We start from the raw sequence: 20,937 nt of genomic DNA, 5'->3' as shown, positions 1-20,937 counted from the left end.
AATCTCCTTACCAAGAATATTTAGTTATCCTTTATATCTCTCTTCTTTTCTTCCACCCTGAACATTTTTACAGATCGTAACTTGTAATTTTTGGATTTTTAAAACATGAATGAGTAATTATGGATGTAGACCAGACTTCAAGATACAACATGGCAAAAGCTCTAGAAAGGATCTTGAAGATTCTAGCCTAATGTGTAACCCTAGCAAGGTGTCCTTTGAAGACAAAAGCCATGGAGGTTGAGTGGCTGGGCAAGGTCACAGGGTAAGTGGATAATGGCTACAAAGCTAAGGCAGCAGAAAGTATTTTGGAAAATTTGGAAAAAGCGTCACTGGTAGAAAATTGAAAGAGATAAAGGTAGAGAGGTCTCTTCTTCAATATAACTCAACTCAACTCTCAGAGAAAAGAATGTGTGGAAAGAAGAAAAAGTTGCCAGAATATCCATGTTGATATGGATTAATCTAGTTTCTATACTAATCATCATGCACTTCATAAATAAGATCTCCAATTTGAGTGTCAGAAATACAAATGTAGAAAGAAGCAGACAGATTGAATCCTGGGGTGGGAGAATATGACTTTTACTTACTCTCAGATCTTGTTATTGAAGATGGTAGTTTTCAGTAGCATAGATATTCTTTAACCTGAAAAATTTCAGCCACCATCATGGATAAGACCTTATGAGCTGTCTCAAAAGTTATCACAGCATATGAACAGCTCTTAATCTGATGACAGTACTCATTTACCATTAGCATTCATGTGAGTGAATTATATCTCTTGAAACAAGAAAATCTCATAGCTTTTTATTTCGGTTCGGTGATAAAAAATGTTTTTCCTCTCCTGGATTTCAAATCTGTCCTCCTAACATTGGAGAAGACAGTATTTCTTTTTGGATTTCTCAATATGCTGTTATTTTTCATGAAGAACTATAAAATTAAAAACAAATGATGAGGGGCTTCCCTGGTGGCGCAGTGGTTGAGAATCTGCCTGCTAATGCAGGGGACACGGGTTCGAGCCCTGGTCTGGGAAGATCCCACATGCCACGGAGCAGCTGGGCCCGTGAGCCACAACTACTGAGCCTGCGCGTCTGGAGCCTGTGCCCCGCAACGGGAGGGGCCGCGATAGTGAAAGGCCCGCGCACTGCGATGAAGAGCGGTCCCCGCACCGCGATGAAGAGTGGCCCCCACTTGCCGCAACTAGAGAAAGCCCTCGCACGAACCGAAGACCCAGCACAGCCAAAAATAAATAAATAAATAAAAGTACACAATTGAATGGGAATAGAATAATAAAAAAAAAAAAAAAAAAAAAAATTATAAAAAAAAAAAAAAAAAAAAAAAAAAAACAAATGATGAAAAATGTTTAAGTGTAAAAGACCACAGGAGATATTTTCTCATTCAATTAACATCCAAATGACGCAATCACATGGAGCTTTCTGTGTAATTTTCATGTCGAAGAGTTTATTCAAACTGATTAGAGAGAATTCTATATAAAATTTGGAGGGCTTTCATAACAAAGCATTTACTCTGGATAACATATTAAGCACATTCTTTTCTTCATCAGCAGTACTGGTCTCTCAAATGTTTCTTTAACTCAAAGATTTCTGACAAATAGGAAAATCAAACTTTTTTAAAACCCCACAAGTGAGCAATAATCTCCATATTGCAGCATTGTCTTTGCAATTCTTTTATCTAATGTGTTGTATGTGTAGAGATTCCCTTTACAGTAATAATATGTACTCATGGCTTCCTTATTGTTGTGTAGGGAATAAATTTAAAATGAATACTGTTTCTGTAAAGATGTATTTGCTCTAAGGAAACACAAATGAACAGGGTATTTTGAAATTATTTGGAAATTCAGGAACATGTGACTAGGAACAGGTCAGTAGATAAAACCTCTCTTTTTAATAGATGTCAGATGTTGACAATACATAAATACATATCAAGCCAAACCCATTATAATTTTGGACCCCAGATGGAAGTTGTTTACGAACAACTAGAGAACATCCAGTTATTTATAGTACAGAAAATCACTAACACTTGAAAAACAAAAAAAAGCAATTACTGTATCTCCAACCGTGTAATGACCATGTTAGACAGAAGAATCACAAATTCAGCTTCATCATTCTTGAATCAAAAGCTGGATTGTAGAGATTATGGCTGTGTTTGGAAAATTAGAGAAAAATAACACTTTCAGAATTATAACACAAAAAGACAATTAAGCTGCTACCATTATTCTCCAGAACAATAAAGTTCTATTTTGGAAAAGTTATAAAAGTCATGAGAGAAATATTAAAATAAAATTAATTAGAAGACAAAACAGAATTCTCTGTTTCTATCTCTCCTCTTTCGATGGTGGATACCTTCGTATAGCCTCCTTTTATTTTCAATTTTCCTTTTTTTTCAGAGTCACAATTTCCATCTCTTTTTAATATTCATTTATTTTCCTTATACATTCTTTTTAGTTATCATGTGAGCTTCCACTATACTTTCCCTCCCTTCCTTCCCTTCCTTCCTACTTTTTTCTTTTCTATTTTTTCTCTTTGTGCCCACAGAAGTACACCATTGGAAGTGTTGAGGAGAAAGACATTTTCCTCTGCCCTTCTAAGTTCTTCTGGTTGCTCGAAGAATTAAATTGACATGAGACAGATTAACAAAAGAAAGTCAAACAAAAATTTAATAACATGTATGTATGTGAGAGACCCAGGAAAACTGAGTAACTAGCCAAAATAGCAGAAACCCTGACCTTAAATACCATCTTCAGCTAAAGACAAAAGAGGAGGTTAGGGATAGTGGTTTAGGCACTTCAAAGGGGAGAAAGACAATTCACACTGACATGGAAAAGCAAATGTTTGGTAAGTTAATGTTTCCTGAGCCAAGCAGAGACAATGGACACAGCAGACTCTGATCTCTAGGCTCTGCTGAGTTTTCTCCACCACACCAGCTCATATTCTTTACCTACATCTCTGGTAATAGCTCTATTCCTGCAACAAGCCCTTTATCTAAATTCTTTTAGGCATTTAAGGATGAGGTAACAAGAAAAACTTCCTGGGTCTTCTGTTTCTTAAAAATAATCAACTTAAATTAACTCTCATGCCAAAGAGACACATTTTGGAGTGACAGATTTTGCTTCCCAATTTTTTGGAAGCAATTTCTTGTTCAAAAGAAGGAAGAACTTTCCATATCTGAACATTATCTAAAATGGACACAAACAACTTTTCTGGTAGTGACTTCCTCATTTTAAAAGATCTATAAGAAGAGGATGGAGAGCTAATTTTCTGAAAAGTTATGGCGAAATCTTACATTGAATAAGAGATTGAATTAAATGACCTCTAAATTCCCTTTCAGCACTTAAATAATATGTTTCTGTAATTTCTTTCCTTGGCCAAAGCAGGTCAAGGTACCTCCCATGATGCTGTAGCACTCAGCAATGCTCACAGTGGTAAATGCTCATTCATGTCTGTTTTTTCCCCTGTTTAGGAAAATGGGAAAATCTTCCTCCAAGACTGCTGAACAAGTGCTTGATTTTGCTCAGGTCCGCTCAGTTTTCTTTCTGCTCTGCTTCTCCATCTGATCACCTTTTTTTTTTCTCTCCCTTTTGCTTTACTCTTCTTCTTGCCACATGCTCATCTCCTCCGCTTCCCTTCGTCTTCTCCTTGCTCTGTTCTCCTTTACATCTTTTTTCCTTTATTCTTTGTCCCATTCTTTTCCTGTTTGCATTCCTATTCTTGCCCAGAAAAGGCCTATTTTAGGCCTTGGCACTCAGTCCCAAGGCTCAAAAGCAATTAGTCATGAGAGAAGGAAAGGAGATACTCTCTGACCTCTTTCAGAAATGAAAATGACTTCTGGAGCTTCCCTCCCTCCCTCCTCCCTGTCCCTTTCCTCCTTTAAATATTGATGGTATCACACTAGCAGCCTGCTAATGTAACTGTGGTTGGCACTCTGCAGAGGCAAAGGGAACTGCAGGTACAGTCGCAGGTAAGAGACTTTAGCCATCTTTTTCTTCTGTCTGTTACTTGCTCTTCTAGCCCTGTGCTTCCAGCTTGCCAAAGACAGAAAAGCCCATGTGCCTGTCAGTAGATTTGCTGCCCAGGGAGAAGCTCCACTTCTCCCGTGAGCTATAAATTTTTCTGATGCTTATCAGCAGATGCACAGCCTACCGTGGCAGCAGGAGGACAGGCCGGGCCCTGTTTATCAGGAGGTGCAGCCAAGATTCTAAGTACTGATGTCATGATGCTTCTGAACTGGAGAAAGAAAATGCATTTGGTGTGGGGTCCCCTGCTTCCAAGTGCTGCTTATTCACACCACATCCCAGTGAACTAAATCTGTGGCTACTCTCCTCCCAGGTTTGATGGTGCCCAGAATAAGGGCAGTGTACTTTCTGGATTTCAATGCAGCACCATCAGGTCCTGGAGAATTACGAAACAGCTGAGTGCTTAAATGTGTACCACTTAATTACGTGCCACGTGTAATTTCAGAGCAGTTCTATTTATAGTGGAACTTTATTTTTAAAAAGCTTATATTTCAGAGTGGGAGGCGCTGCAAATCATTTTAGGCCCAGTAATGAGGCTGAAAATGTGACTCAGAGGAGCTGTAAAATTGGCCAGCCCTCCAAATGGGTCACGTTCGGATCAAGACGGCAGGGAGGACATTAATGGCGTGAAAACAAGCTCGGGATTTGAAAATTGGAGACTCTTGTTGGTCTGTGAATGTGTGCGTGTCTGCGTGCGCGTCGTGGTGGGGATGTGTGTGTCTCTGTGTGCGTGTGTGTGTGTGTGTGTGTGTGTGTTGTGGGGAAAGGTGGTTATTTATTAGCAGTAAAGATAGGGGAGAAGTCAACAGAAATTCAGGACATCTAACAGAAACTCAGAGTTTATATAAATACCAAACAAGGTCAGATTGAGTCCAATGCATATTCAGGGCGCAGTTCCACAGGGGAACGACAGAAGTGAGACACAGGTGTGAGGGCAGGGCAGGAGCAGCAAAGCTCAGAGAGCTGAAGTGCAGGAGGGGGCATGTCGGGGCTGTCAGTCACGCATCGGCAGCCAGGGCCGAGGGGAGACCCTGAGCCTTCTCCTCCACTGAGGCCACAGTGTGTGTGTGCGTGCGCGTGTGTGCGCGTGCGTGTGCGCGCGTGTGTGTGTGCATGCGGAGGGGCGGCAGCTGGTTTATTAGAAGGCCCTTAGTCTCTTGTAAGCACAGTGACGTAGCTTCCCTACTTTGGTGTGGCAGGGAGTGTGACTAAAGCACGATCCTTTTTTTTTTTTCTTCACTGACTGAGTACAAGAATGATTAGAGGCTTGTAAATAATTTTGGGGGGACCTAGAAGGGTACCAAAAAGTACATGGGCCTGGTCTAAAAGTGACTGCTGGTGAGTGAAGTACGGCTGTGCCTCTTTTCCCCTACTCTGTCCCCACCTGCCCCGCCCCTGCTATAGAGACTGATCTCAGTCTCCAACAATTCAGCGAGAAACGCAGAGATTGTGCAAAGCCTTCGCTGTGATTCAATGGGCCGGCTGTGGGGCAAGTGGTGAGCAAAGGTCATCCGTAAAAACAGTCCCAGCAGCATGATACTCAGTGGATTGAATGTTTCTAGTGTTCTGGGATTGATCGTTGTACTGAGGAAATATGGCTGCACTATTTCTCACCTTGACTTAGCTGTTCTCCCTTATACTTACATCCTGCTTGCTTGTGCTTCTGCATTCAGCCTAAATCCTTACACCTACTTTCAGGCACAAGCACATCTTGTAACCAAGGTTGAACTAGAACTTCAGCATCCCACTCATGTCCCCACTCCTTTGGCCTCTATTCTTCACTCAGTGCCCTCACCCTCATGTCTGACAAAGCAAATAAATACATGCTCATAGCAGGGGAAAGAAATCTTTTGCCACCAAACAATAGTGAAGAGATTAAATAAATATATTTTCAAGATTTAGCACAACATACTACGAAACTAACAATGAAAAGATTTAATTTAATCCAAGGGTCCACAGCAAAATATCACCATTTGAATAAAAAAAAGCCAATACATTTAGATATGGTTTCAAGGCCTAGGGTAGCACTTTGAAAAGATTGAATTAAATCTTGTGGATTGTTATTAACTAGTTAGTTCTTACTATTTGTTTTTTTGAAAAAATACTGATGAGAGTATTAATCTGAATATTAGTTTATAAATTATTGTCATAAATATCACTATTAGCAATAAATGATATTATGGTAATAATAAGAATTACTAGTAATAATAATAGCAGCATTTTATTTATTTAGGGATTATAAATTCTGTGAGGGCAGGGCCTGTGTTTAATAGGTAGGTGTTTAATAAGTATTTATGGAATACAAATGATCTTCACATATATGCTTTCTTGGTCCTCTTAACAATTCAAGGATTCTGGCTCATACATGCTTAAATCTTTCACATGCTTGGTACTTCAACTGGTAAATAGTAGAAATTTAGCAAATATTTGTTGGCTGAGGGATTGGTAGGGCAGGTGTTAACATCTGCTTTGCGAATTCAGAACACACGTCTATGGCCTGACCATCAACTGACTCACCACAACCTTCTATAGGAAGCAAGTATCACCACTCTTAGAGTGAACAGATATAAGATTATATATTTTACATTAAACAAATGTAAACTATGATCCCAGACCAATCTTGGACCTTGCTATTGATAAGCCTTTATCTGCAGATCGCTGGAAAGGTAGAGTTTTCTTGTTCTATTCGTGTATGTATGGAGCATTGAGATTGGAGAAGCAATAGTTGCTGACCAAGAGGAATTCTGCCTAAGAATTAACATCTAACAAATTTGACATTCACACTTGGAATGGTTAATCAATCTTGCCATGGGTTACTGAGACACTACTTAAATTTTCTGATAATGTTTGCTTAAGTAAAGAGTTCCAAATACATTTGAAGTTAGCTAAACTATTGTTGATAAACACTTATGTGATCCTTCAAAGAATTCCCAGAGGATATAATAGTCCACCTGTAAGAGCAGTAACAGGGACAAATACTTGGGAACTTGCTGTGTGAGCAAACTTTTAAGCCTTTTCTCAACAGCAAACTTGAGAAAATACAGAGCATACTACCTACCTCAGATGTAATTGTGAAGGACAATAAAAGCACTTCACAAACTAGAAAGCACTATATAGATGTAAGTTGATATTATTATTATTATCTATAAAATAGAGGTCACAATTGCTCATCTATCTTAAAAAGTTGGTTTGAGAATTAAATGAGTTGGTGTGGGAAAATATTTGAGGAAGACAAGATGCTTTTCAACTGCATAATGAAACTATTATTAAAATGTCCTATTCAAGGACATCAATATCTTTTTCTTATGACTAAAAATGAGGGTTGTTCTTTCTAGAGAGATTCATGGCACGGACACCAATAAAATAATTATCACCATTACATGCTCTTTGATTGAGTGCTACATGCTGATTCTTCAATATCAATTCTCTGTGAAGCAATGGACACGATACAGAAAATGCCATCAGAGTCATAAAACCCACATGCCAAATAAGTTACCTGTTTGCTCAGCATTACTGATGCTTTTTAAAGAGTTGCTAACTGAAAAAGCTGTCTCCTTAGGACATAAATCATTGTAATTGGAACTTTGGAAATTGTATGGTAGCTAGAATGATGAATAAAGCACAGTTGGAGAGTTTCAAGTATGGCAGTTTGTGTTTTCTTTAAAGCCTTTCTTATGAGAAATTGGGAAGTCAGACAATATCTATAACAAACATATGTCATAAGAAATCCAACTGCACATCAGAGATTTTTTTTTTTTTAGCAGCTAGAAAGTTCTTTCATGAATAGATTTCAATTAGCCACAAACATAAACAGCAAATTTGGTTTTGATTATATGGTATTTTTCCTAAGTCAGACTAACCCTCCAATTTTGAGAAGCAAATATTTGACGCTGTTTTTGTAAGTAATGCCTCCATTATCCTCACTGGCTCTGAGCTTGTCAGCGGTTCTTTCATTCTGAGGTCTTTGGAAAGAGCAGTTGAAGAGTAAGAACCAGTTTTGTTTGCTAATTAAGGGGTTCTGCAAGGGACAGGAGGAGAAACAATGTTGTCGACTGCAGCTATAGTCCCCTTATGGTACCTTTTCTCACAGTGTCCCTTCCTTATCAGACTTGGCAGTAGGAGAGGTTGACTTTCACACTCTCTTCTGGACACAGTTTTATGGGTAACAATAAAATCTCTATTGAGAAGGATGGAAATTATGGAGATAAATGTGGCATAATAGATAATGAGGTCAAGTGTCTGAAAACACTTTTTTTTTTTTTTTTTTAAAGCATTCAACTCTTCTACTAGTCTCTTCTAAAAGCATCATTCAAAGGACTAAGGACACTTTGCCTCTTCAGATTTGAGGAACAGGGCCTGGGTCTTCCTTTTCAATGAGTTTGGGAATCAGCACAATCTCAATTAATTGTATAGTACAAATTACTTTGCAATTGAATAAAGATTCTTTATGCATAAACTACATGGAAGCAGGCAAATTTTAGATCGACAGTATCATTGTAGTTAATATTACTACATAAGATTGATTTTCTTTTCTAGGGCTTTACTCTGTTAGGTAATACCTGTCACTTCTCCTTCCCTTACTCAGGACCCTTTCTGAGTTGCTTCCAGTGATAACTCCTGGTTCAAGCAATAGGTAAATCTCATAACTTACCCCCGATACCTCTAAATTGGCTATTTTGATTTTGAATCCTTAGTCTAGAATGTCCTGAAAATTTTATGTTTCTGCAACCATTTCGCTGGGTTCAGCAAGATAAACTTTATCAATTCTTTCTTTTCCTAAGATTCAGTACTTTCCCTGGATTCTTTATTTCCCAGTCCCTTCTTTATCACTTTTCTCCACTGTGCCTCTTCAGGTTCTCTGTTCCACCTCAAGCCACCCACCTAACCTGCTTCATCTAATCCAGAGGTTGCCTTTTTGACCCACTGACAATTGCAAAGTGATTCCATTAATATGTAGATGACTCTGGACAGAGCTGAACAGGCTAAACATGTGTTTGAATATAAGGATTAATCAACATATAGGGTACCAACGTGTACCACACAAAAGGGAGAACATTTCTTTCCATGTATTTGTGTCTTCTTTAATTCCTTTCTGCAACGTTTTGTAGTTTTTATTGTACAAGTCTTTCTCCCCCGTGATTACATTTATTCCTATATGTTTTATTCTTTTTGATGTTATTGCAAATGGATTGTTTTCTTAATTTCCTTTTAGGATAGTTTGTTGTTAGTGTATGTAAGTGCAACTGATTTTTGTATATTGATTTTGTATCCTGCAATTTTGCTAAGTTCATTTATTAGTTCTAATGATTCTGTTGGTGGAATCTTTAGGGTTTTCTACACATAAGATTATGTTATTTAAAAACAGAGATCATTTTAATTCTTCTTTTTCTTATCCAGTTGCTCTAGCTAAGACTTCCAATATTATGCGGAACCGAAGTGGTCGGAGTCAGCATCCGTGACTTGTTCCTCATCTGAGAGGAAAAGCTTTCAGGTTTTCACCGTGGAGTATGATACTACCCGTAGGCTTTTCGTAAATTACTCTTATCATGTTGAGGTAATTTCCTCTATTCCAAGTTTGTTGAGTGTTTTTATCAAAAAATAGTGTTGAATTTTATCAAATGCTTTTTCTGCATTCATTGAAATGATCTTGTGATTCTTACCCTTCATTCTGTTAATGTGGTGAAACACATGCATTGATTTGCATATGTGAAAACGTCCTTGCCTCCCAGTGATAAATTTCATTTGACAGGGTGTATGATCCTTTTAATGTGCTGTTGAATTTAGCTTGCTATTATTTTATTTAGGATTTTCACATATGTGTTCATGAGGGCTATTGGCCTATAGTTTTCTTTTCTTTCTTTTTATTTATTTATTTATTTATTTATTTATTTTATTTATGGCTGTGTTGGGTCTTCGTTTCTGTGCGAGGGCTTTCTCTAGTTGAGGCAAGCGGGGGCCACTCTTCATCGCGGTGCGCAGGCCTCTCACTACCGCGGCCTCTCTTGTTGCGGAGCACAGGCTCCAGACGCGCAGGCTCAGTAATTGTGGCTCACGGGCCCAGTTGCTCCGCGGCATGTGGGATCTTCCCAGACCAGGGCTTGAACCCGTGTCCCCTGCATTGGCAGGCAGATTCTCAACCACTGCGCCACCAGGGAAGCCCTAGTTTTCTTTTCTTGTAGTGTCTTTGTCTGGCTTTGGGTAGTACTGTCCCCATAAAATGAGGTTGGAAGTGTTCCCTCCTTTTCAATTTTTTGGGAAGGGTTTGAGGATTATTAAAATGTCCTTACTACCCAAAGCAATCTACATTTTAAATGCAATTTCTGTAAAAATTCTAACAGCATTCTTTGCAGAAATAGACAAAACAATTGTAAAATTTATATGAAACCACAAAGGGCCCTGAATAGCTAAGCAATCTTGAAAAAAAGAACAAAGCTGGAGGTCTCATGCTTCCTAACTTCAAAACATATTACAAAGCTAGAGTAGTAAAAGCAGTATGATATTGGCGTAAAGACAGATGTAGGCCAATGAAACAGAATAAAGATCCCAGGAAATAAACCCATGCATATACAGTAAATGATCTTTGATAAACGGGGACAGAATAGTCTTTTCAACAAATGGTGTTGGGAATATCCACATGTAAAAGAGTGAAACTGGACCCTTATCTTACACCATACACAAAAATAAATTCAAAATGTATTAAAGACTTAAGGGAAAGACCTGAAACTATAAAATTAGAAGAAAACATAGGGGGAAACCTTGATGACATTGGTCTTGGCAATAATTTATTGGCTATGACACCGAAAGCACAAGCCACAAAAGCAAAAATAGGCAAGTGAGACTACAGCAAACTAAAATGCTTCTGCATAAAGGGAAGGAAACAATCAACAGAGTGAAAAGGAAACCTGTAGAATGGGAGAATATATTTGCAAACCATATATATGATAAGGGGTTAATATAAAAAATATATATAAGGAACTCATACAATTCAGTAGCAAAAATACCCAAATAACTTAATTTAAAAATGATCAAAAACCTTGAATAAACATTTCTCAAAGAAGACATACAAGTTGCCAGCAGGTATATGAAAAGGTGATCAACATTACCAGTCATCAGGGAAATGCAAATCAAGACCACAATCAGATATTAACTCACACCTGTTAGGATGGCCATTATCAAAATCACAGAAAATAAGTGCTGGAAAGGATGTAGAGAAATTGAAATCCTTTTGCACAGTTGTTAGGAATGTAAAATGTGCAGCCCCTATGGAAAACAGTATGGAGTTTCCTCAACAAATTATAAAAAGAACTACTGTATGATCCAGCAATCCTACTTGAACACAGGATCTCAGAGAGAGGTTTGCACTCCCACATCAATGCAGCATTATTTGCAAAGCCAAGAGGTGGAAAAAACCTGTATGTCCATTTATGGATAAATGGATAAAGAAAATGTGGTATATACATACAGTGTAATATTATTCATCCATAACAAAGTAGAAAATCTGTCATATGCTACAACATGGATGAAACTTGAGGACATTATGCTAAGTGAAATTAACCAGCAACAGAAAGACAAATACTGCATGATTACACTTATATGAGGTATCTATAGTAGTCATATTTATAGAAGCAGAGAGTAGAATAGTGGTGGCCAGAGGCTGGGGGCAGGGGGGAATGGGAAGTTATTGTTCATTGGGTGTAGAGTTTATGTCACATAGAACGAAAAAGTTCTAGAGATCTGCTGTACAACAATACTCATGTAGTTAACAATATTGAACTATACGTTTAAAAAATTGTTGTGAGTAGATGTCATATTATGTGTTTGTTTGTTTTTTTACTACAATTAAAAACAATAAGGAGAAGGGAGAAATTTTTTCTGCACGTTTGACCAGAGGAATAGGTCTGAAACTGGTTGGGGTGGTGGTGGTTGTCACTATACTTGTTGTTCTGTTTAAAAATCTGGGGTATTGGGCTTCCCTGGTGGCACAATGGTTAAGAATCCACCTGCCAATGCAGGGGACACGGGTTCGAGCCCTTGTCTGGGAACATCCCACATGCCGCGGAGCAACAAAGCCTGTGCGCCACAAGCACTGAGTCTGCACTCTAGAGGCCACGAGCCATGACTACTGAAGCCCACGCACCTAGAGCCCGTGCTCCACAACAGGAGAGGCCACCACGATGAGAAGCCCGTGCACCGCAATGAAGAGTAGCCCCCGCTGGCCGCAAATAGAGAAAGCCCGCGCGCAGCAATGAAGACCCAACACAGCCAAAAATAAATTAATTAATTAATTAATTTAAAAAAATTCTGGGGTATTAGGATTTACCAAGCATAAAAACTCTATTTTGAAAAAAATTTTAACATAAGCAAAGTTTTACTTCAATTTTTTTCGGCTCATAAATGACTCTGCAATATCTAACACGTAAGAGGCTAACATGGTTACTGTCTAAAGGCAGCACAGAGGCCACTGAATATTTGTACAATTTTAGGAAAAGAGGAACAGCTCAAAATCTCCTTCACACTGAGGCAGGGAAAATGGGATGGGATCAGGATAGATGAGTAAATAAACATCTTAGCTCTGTCATCCGGACTGAGGGTTCCCCGCTGAAACTCCAGCTACCTAGGTGATCGATTGGACCCTACCTGTGTTAGGGAAATATAATCAACAAGAAAAAAAGTCTTCTTCCAATCCAAAAATCCTCTTCACAAAGATAGTTGAGAAACAAACCACTTTTATTATTAAATAAGCATTAAACTAGAATGTAATGTGCATCACAGGCAATTTGCTAAGAGATTGCAAGGAAAGAAATCTTCCCCTTTTTTTACACAAGCACATACAACCCATCACATACATGCTTTCTTTTATTTTTTAATTTAATTTAATTTAATTTTTAAACAGCATGTTCTTATTAGTTATCTATTTTATACATATTAGTGCGTATATGTCAATCTCAATCTCCCAATTCATCCCACCACCAACACCGCCGCCTCCCTGCTTTCCGCCTTGGTGTCCATACATTTGTTCTCTACATCTGTGTCTCTACTTCTGCCTTGCAAATCGGTTCATCTGTAGAGTTTTTTAGATTCCACATATATGTGTTAATATACAATATTTGTTTTTCTTTTCTGACTTACTTCACTCTGTATGGCAGTCTCTAGGTCCATCCACATCTCTATAAATGGCACAATTTCGTTCCTTTTATGGCTGAGTGATATTCCATTGTATATATGTACCACATCTTTAGCCATGTGTCTATCGATGGGCATTTAGGTTGCTTCCATGACCTGGCTATTGTAAATAGTCCTGCAATGAACATTGGGGTGCATGTGTCTTTTTGAATTATGGTTTTCTCTGGATATATGTGCAGTAGTGGGATTGCTGGGTCATATGGTAATTGTATTTCTAGTTTTTTAAGGAACCTCCACACTGTTCTCCATAGTGGCTGTATCAATTTACATTCCCACCAAAAGTGCAAGAGCGTTCCTTTTTCTCCACAACCTCTCCAGCATTTGTTGTTTGTAGATTTTCTGATGATGCCCATTCTAACTGGTGTGAGGTGATACCTCATTGTAGTTTTGATTTGCATTTCTCTAATAATTAACGATGTTGAGCAGCTTCTCATCTGCCTCTTGGCCACCTGTATGTCTTCTTTGGAGAAATGTCTATTTAGGTCTTCTGCCCATTTTTTGATTGGGTTGTTTGTCTTTTAATATTGAGCTGCATGATATGTTTATGTATTTTGGAGATTAATCCTTTGTCCGTTGATTGCTTTGCAAATATTTTCTCCCATTCTGAGGGTTGTCTTTTCATCTTGTTTATGGTTGCCTTTGCTGTGCAAATGCTTTTAAGTTTCATTAGGTCCCATTTGTTTATTTTTTATTTTATTTCTATTTCTCAAGATCAAAAAAGATCTTGCTGTGACTTATGTCAAAGGGTGTTCTTCCTATGTTTTCCTCTAAGAGTTTTATAGTGTCCTGTCTCACATTTAGGTCTTTAATCCATTTTGAGTTTATTTTTGTGTATCGTGTTAGGAAGTGTTCTAATTTCATTCTTTTACATGTAGCTGTTTCATTCTTTTATATGTCAGCACCGCTTATGAAGAGAGTCTTTTCTCCATTGTATATCCTTGCCTCCTTTGTCATACATTAGTTGACCATAGGTGTGTGGGTTTATCTCTGGGCTTTCTACACTGTTCCATTGATCTGTATTTCTGTTTTTGTGCCAGTACCATGTTGTCTTGATTACTGTAGCTTTGTAGTATAGTCTGAAGTCAGGGAGTCTGATTCTTTCAGCTCCATTTTTTTCCCTCAAGTTTGCTTTGGCTATTCATGGTCCTTTATGTCTCCATACAAATTTTAAGAATTTTTGTTCTAGTTCTGAAAAAAATGCCATTGGTAATTTGATAGGGATTGCACTGAATCTGTAGATTGCTTTGGGTAGTATAGTCATTTTCACAACATTGATTCTTCCAATCCAAGAACATGGTATATCTCTCCATTTGTTTGTATCATCTTTGATTTCTTTCATCAGTATCTTATAGTTTTCTGAGTACAGGTCTTTTACCTCCTTGGGTAGGTTTATACCTAGGTATTTTATTCTTTGTGATGTGATGGTAAATGGGATTGTTTCCTTAATCTCTCTTTCTGATTTTTCATTGTTAGGGTATAGGAATGTAAGAGATGTCTGTGCATTAATTTTGTATCCTGCAACTTTACCAAATTCATTGGTTAGCTCTAGTGGTCTTCTGGTAGCACCTTTCAGTTTATTTATGTATAGTATCATGTCAGCTGCAAACAGTGACAATTTTACTTCTTCTTTTCCAATCTATACTCATTTTATTTCTTTTTCTTCTCTGATTGCCATGGCTAGGACTTCCAAAGCTATGTTGAATAGTAGTGGTGAGAGTGGACATCCTTGTCTTCTTCCTGATCTTAGAGGAAATGTTTTCAGATTTTCACCATTGAGAATGATGTTTGCTGTGGGTTTGTCGTATATGACCTTTATTATGTGGAGGTAGGTTCCCTCTATGCCCACTTTCTAGAGAGTTGTTACCATAAATGGGTGTTGAATTTTGTCAAAAGCTTTTTCTGCATCTATTGAGACGATCATATGGTTTTTATTCTTCAATTTGTTAATATGGTGTATCACACTGATTGATTTGCGTACATTGAAGAATCCTTGCATCCCTGGGATAAATCCCACTTGATCATGGTGTACGACCATTTTATTATGTTGTTGGATTCTGTTTGCTAGTATTTTGTTGAGGATTTTTGCATCTATATTCATCAGTGATATTGGTCTGTAATTTTCTTTTTCTGTAGTATCTCTGTCTGGTTTTGGAATCAGGGTGACGGTGACCTTGTAGAATGAGTTTGGGAGTGTTCCTTCCTCTGTGAGATTTTGGAAGAGTTTGGGAAGGATGGGTGTTAGCTCTTCTCTAAATGTTTGATAGAAATCACCTGTGAAGCCAGCCAGTCCTGGACTTTTGTTTGTTGGAAGATTTTTAGTCACAGTTTCATTTTCATTACTTGTGATTGGTCTGTTCATATTTTCTATTTCTTCCTGGTTCAGTCTTGGAAGGTTATAACTTCCTAAGAATTTGCCCATTTCTTTCAGGTTGTCTTCCAGCAACTCTATTGGCATAGAGTTGCTTGTAATAGTCTGTTATGATGCTTTGTATTTCTGTGATGTCTGTTGTAACTTCTCCTTTTTCATTTCTAATTTTATTGATTTGAGTCCTCTCCCTCTGTTTTCTTGATGAGTCTGTCTAAAAGTTCATCAGTTTTGTTTATCTTCTCAAAGAACCAGCTTTAAGTTTTATTGATCTTTGCTATTGTTTTCTTTGTTTCTATTTCATTTATTTCTGCTCTGATATTTATGATTTCTTTCCTTCTACTAACCTTCGGTTTTGTTTGTTCCTCTTTCTCTAGTTCCTTTAGGTGTAAGGTTAGATTGTTTACTTGAGATTTTTCTTTTTTCTTGAGGTAGGATTGCATTGCTATAAACTTCCCTTTTAGGACTGCTTTTGCTGCATCCCATAGGTTTTGGATCATCATGTTTTCATTGTCATTTGTCTCTAGGTATTTTTTTATTTCCTCTCTGATTTCTTCAGTAATCTCTTGGTTATTTAGTAATGTATTGTTTAGCCTCCATGTGTTTGTGTTTTTTACATTTTTTCCCTGTAATTGATTTCTAATCTCATTGTGTTGTGGTCAGGAAAGATGCTTGATATGATTTCAGTTTTCTTAAATTTATCGAGGCTTGATTTGTGACCCAAGATGTGATCTATCCTGGAGAATATTCCGTGTGCACTTGAGAAGAAAAGGTAATCTGCTGTTTTTGGATGGAATGTCCTATAAATATCAATTAAATCTAGCTGGTCTATTGTGTCATTTAAAGCTTGTGTTTCCTTATTAATTTTCTCTCTGGATGATCTGTCCATTGGTGTAAGTGAGGTGTTAAATGTTCCCCACTATTACTGTGTTACTGTCAATTTCCTCTTTTATAACTGTTAGCATTTGCCTTATGTATTGAGGTGCTCCTATGTTGGGTGCATAAATATTTATAATTGTTTTATCTTCTTCTCAGATGATCCCTTGATCATTATGTAGTGTCCTTCCTTGTCTCTTGTCACATTCTTTATTTTAAAGTCTATTTTATCTAATATGAGTATTGCTACTCCAGCTTCCTTTTGATTTCCATTTGCATGGAATATCTTTTTCCATCCCCTCACTTTCAGTCTGTATGTGTCCCTAGGTCTGAAGTGAGTCTCTTGTAGACAGCATATATATAGGTCTTGTTTCTGTATCCATTCAGCAAGCCTGTGTCTTTTGGTTGGAGCATTTAATCCATTCACATTTAAGGTAATTATCGATATGTATGTTCCTATTACCATTTTCTTAATTGTTTTGGGTTTGTTTTGTAGGTCCTTTTCTTCTCCTGTGTTTTCCACTTAGAGAAGTTCCTTTAGCATTTGTTGTAGCGCTGGTTTGGTGGTGCTGAATTCTCCTAGCTTTTGCTTGTCTATAAAGCTTTTGATTTCTCCATCGAATCTCAATGAGATCCTTGCCAGGTGTAGTAATCTTGGCTGTAGGTGCTTCCCTTTCATCACTTTAAGTATATCATGCCACTCCCTTCTGGCTTGTAGAATTTCTGCTGAGAAATCAGCTGTTAACCTTATGGGAGTTCCCTTGTATGTTATTTGTCATTTTTCCCTTGTTGCTTTCAGTAATTATTCTTTGTCTTTAATTTTTATTAATTTAATTACTATGTGTCTCAGCATGTTTCTCCTTGGGTTAATCCTGACCGGGACTCTCTGAACTTCCTGGACTTGGGTGGCTATTTCCTTTCCCATGTTAGGGAAGTTTTCATCTATAATCTCTTCAAATATTTTCTCGTGTCCTTTCTCTCTCTCTTCTTCTTCTGGGACCCTTATAAGGAGAATGTTGGTGAACTTAATGTTGTCCAGAGGTCACATACATGTTTTCAAGATAAATAATAACTAGTCCTCAAGTAAGAGGACTTGATAGCATAGTTTGCCATATATAGTTCATCCTAAATTGTCCTGGTAGTTGGGGTGTTGTTGGCTAATTGCCTTATCCAGAGGACCAAAAAGTCTCATGTTTTTATGACTGTAGTTAGTTTTGCTACTTCGAGCAAGGGACCCCCTGAAGTTAGGCCCCCACTCTTCCACGGAAACTGGGAAACAGCGGTGCTATCTCCTTTGGTGTTAACATTTCAAAGACAGAGCTCCTAGGCCCTTGAGAAAGATGATTCTGGGTCATAAAGCTGGCAAGAATCTTATCTAGTTTTCAAAAGGATTTTTACACGTTTCAAAGGGATGCAAAAGTACCCCCAATGATAAATTTTTTAAGGTAAGTGCTCTAAGAAAAATGAGGGGATGGAAATCTCTTCCCCATTTTCAACAGGGAGAATTAAACCTCTTATTTTTAATTTGTATTTGTTCTTACAGTGGAGCTGACAGCTTGGAACTTTCAAGGCAACCCCTGTGTGTGGGGGGGGGAGTGTTGGGGGGCACAATGAGCCTCAGTTTTCATGAGGCCCAGGTGCCTGGTGGGGATGGGGGCTAGGCAGCACCATATTCCCACTCCAGCCACAGAAAGAGCCATGCCGGGTCCTGTGGTGGGGTGAGGTGGCGGGTCCTGGTCCTTCACAACCCACACCTCTCCAAGAGGGCTTGTTTGAATCTTATATAGTGTCAGGTGCTGAGGCTTGGCTATGCTCAAAGAGGTTTTTAGTTAAATAATAATACTTAATGGTGTGTGCTTCTGTGTGTGAGATTTTTATGGGGATAAGCCTAGTAGGTCTTTGGGAAGGGTCCTTTCTATCAACTTTAGCTTCTGATGCATGTGCATTGCTAGTTAATACTTTTATTTCCAAAGGACTAGGTTTGAATTCTGTCTGAGGCTATCTTTATCAGAAATTTGCTTTTTTTTTTTTTCCCAAAAAAGTGATATTCCTTCTAACTGGTTCTGTTTAAACTCAATTTATCAAGCAGCTGAGTCTTAGCCAGCAGGTTTTGAAATCACCACTTATTAGACCAGATTCTATTATTTTTTTCAGTCGGTCTGTGAGAATAAACCTAGGTGCCATTTGAAATGAAGGCATATAACAGCCTTGCTCCAGAGATAATTTTCTCTGTTACACAACACTGCACCTCCAGATCGGTTGCTCAGTTAAAAGCATTTAACCCAGACCAAGTGATAATAGCAGGTGTGTGTATCATAAGAGAAGATCAAGTTACATCACCCCCATCTCAAATTCTGCTTTACTTTGTTTGGCTATCGCCACCATTGGTTCTTGATTTTCCACAGATCAAATGAAGGTGAACGACAGCTGTGTTGGAATTACAATGTAAATTGCAACGTGCAAAGCCTACCTGAACAGGAAAAGCTGATGTGAAGCGGACAGTCATGATGAAGGCCTCCACTCTGACCTGGTTTGAACTTTTTAGTATGCAATAAACATATGTTAGGGTCTTTACTTTGTGCTATCACGTATCGAGTTCATTTAGCAAAAGCTTCAAGTGAGCAAGTACTTAGTTACCAACAGTCTTAAAAGACAATATTACATTTCCAAATTACTTTAGGTTGGACCTCAGGAAATGTAATTATATTCTTTACATTATTTCCTGACTGTGAATCCATTGCATTCTTATTCATTTTTTATAAAGTCCATCATATATTTATTTGCATTTGCTCCTATTTCAGATATTAATTCTCTCTCCTCAGTACCAGCTGTGCCTTTCAATCAAGTTACCTTTGACTTCTTACATCACTGAAGAGAAGTTTTAGCAATTCATAGCCTTTATACACATGCTTAGTTTTCTTCTGCATTTGATTGCCCTACCTAATAGAGAGTAATAGGTAATGGTCAAGCAATGAAGCAATAATGTGGTGATTCTAAAGAAAGAAATAAAATGTGAAATATGCCGGATATTATAGGTCCCTCTCTACATTTTGTATCCCCAGATAGATTTTAAATTTCCTAAGAAAGCATCCTTGTTTCCCACATCCCTGTGTCTCTTACAGTGACTAGTAAAGGGCCTGAAGCATGGCTTTGCACAGGTAGATGCTCAATATATGCCTTGTTGACTGGAAGATGAAATTCACCAGAAGCAGATGCCCATCTAACACTTCTCTATAAAGAGGACATGACTCTGAATATCAAGGAAGTTGAGATGGGCATTTTCAAGATAATTAGTTCACCAAAATGAATTCAATAAGCTTATTAGAGTTCCTGGCAATGTATTCTATTTTGGACATAATACATTTAGTAAACACACCTATTGTCTGGATTTCTGGGAAGGACAGGCTTGTTTGCATTTTACTCAGCTGCCTATCTGTTTTTGACCCTATGTTAACATAGCACCAAAGAGTTGATCAAAATATTCTCATGTGTCTTTTGAGGATAAAAACCATTCAGTTTTTAGAAGAGAATTTGTTTTGTTTTAGATTTAGTGAAGAGTTGAATGATCACTTGAGATGTTCATAAACTGACGTCTGTACTGCATCCATGCTGTAACAGATCAGACAGATTCTTCCCCCACATTCCTTCACCAAAGGAAATACCCTCACTATTTACATGTGACATTTTTCTTTATCAGAGAGCAGAAATGAATCTACAAGCCCTTTTGGCCTTCATGAACTTAAAGAAATTGATTTAACTGGTTTTTAAGAGAGATTGAATGAAAAATGTTTTTTCTAATGCCCCTTTAAAATCAATCACATCAAACCATAATTTGGTTTCCAACATTGTTACCTCATTATTCTAATAAATTAAAGGATTAACTGATATTTCCAAATCTTTGCGATATATTATACGACTTTAATGGGGAGTTCATCACCATCGGTGAAATGGTAGCTCAAAAACTGTATGTATTGGTGAATTATTTTTGTCTCTCCTCTCGGTATAGAAGAGTCAGTGGCCAGTGTGTTAGGTTAAAATAAAGTAGGCGGTTGAGAAAAGAAGAAAGGTGAAGGGCACTAGTATTTATTAGACATCTGCTTTGTGCTCAACACATTGCCTCATTTAATCTTCCTCTTTCAAAGTAAGTTTTATTGGCTCTACTTTACAATGATGAAACTGGGACTCCGAAATTTTGCCCAAGGCTCCCTAGCTAGAAAAAAGTGGGGAACCCAGGATGAGAAACTGGATTTCTCTGGCTCCCAAATATTTCTACTAACCTGTGATGACACAAACATGATTCAACTATGGAAAAGACATAGGATAGGACAGGAAAAATTTAGCCTGAAAAAATGAATACAATGGGAGAAATTCATGTTTCACCTATACTGTACAAAGAATAGTTGCACAGAGAAAGAGGAGATCATTTCCAAGGGCAGGTTGGAGAACATTAAAATAGGAGGTGAAGAATTTTAATTAGATTTATGGAAAA

The 20,937-nt window shown here is 37.8% G+C and overlaps 1 long non-coding RNA gene across 1 annotated transcript; it reads left to right on the top strand.

Moving 5' to 3' along the window:
• Window positions 1–3,842: 3,842 nt before the first annotated feature.
• LOC118883539 lies at window positions 3,843–18,985 on the top strand. The gene is made up of 3 exons (XR_005017042.1): window positions 3,843–3,969; window positions 9,422–9,578; window positions 18,854–18,985. It is a non-coding gene; the product is annotated as an uncharacterized LOC118883539 (long non-coding RNA).
• Window positions 18,986–20,937: the final 1,952 nt, after the last annotated feature.

The sequence above is a fragment of the Balaenoptera musculus genome, chromosome 1 (genome assembly GCF_009873245.2).
Source record: "Balaenoptera musculus isolate JJ_BM4_2016_0621 chromosome 1, mBalMus1.pri.v3, whole genome shotgun sequence".
Taxonomy (NCBI): domain Eukaryota; kingdom Metazoa; phylum Chordata; class Mammalia; order Artiodactyla; family Balaenopteridae; genus Balaenoptera; species Balaenoptera musculus.
This window is presented reverse-complemented; position numbering and strand designations above follow the sequence as displayed.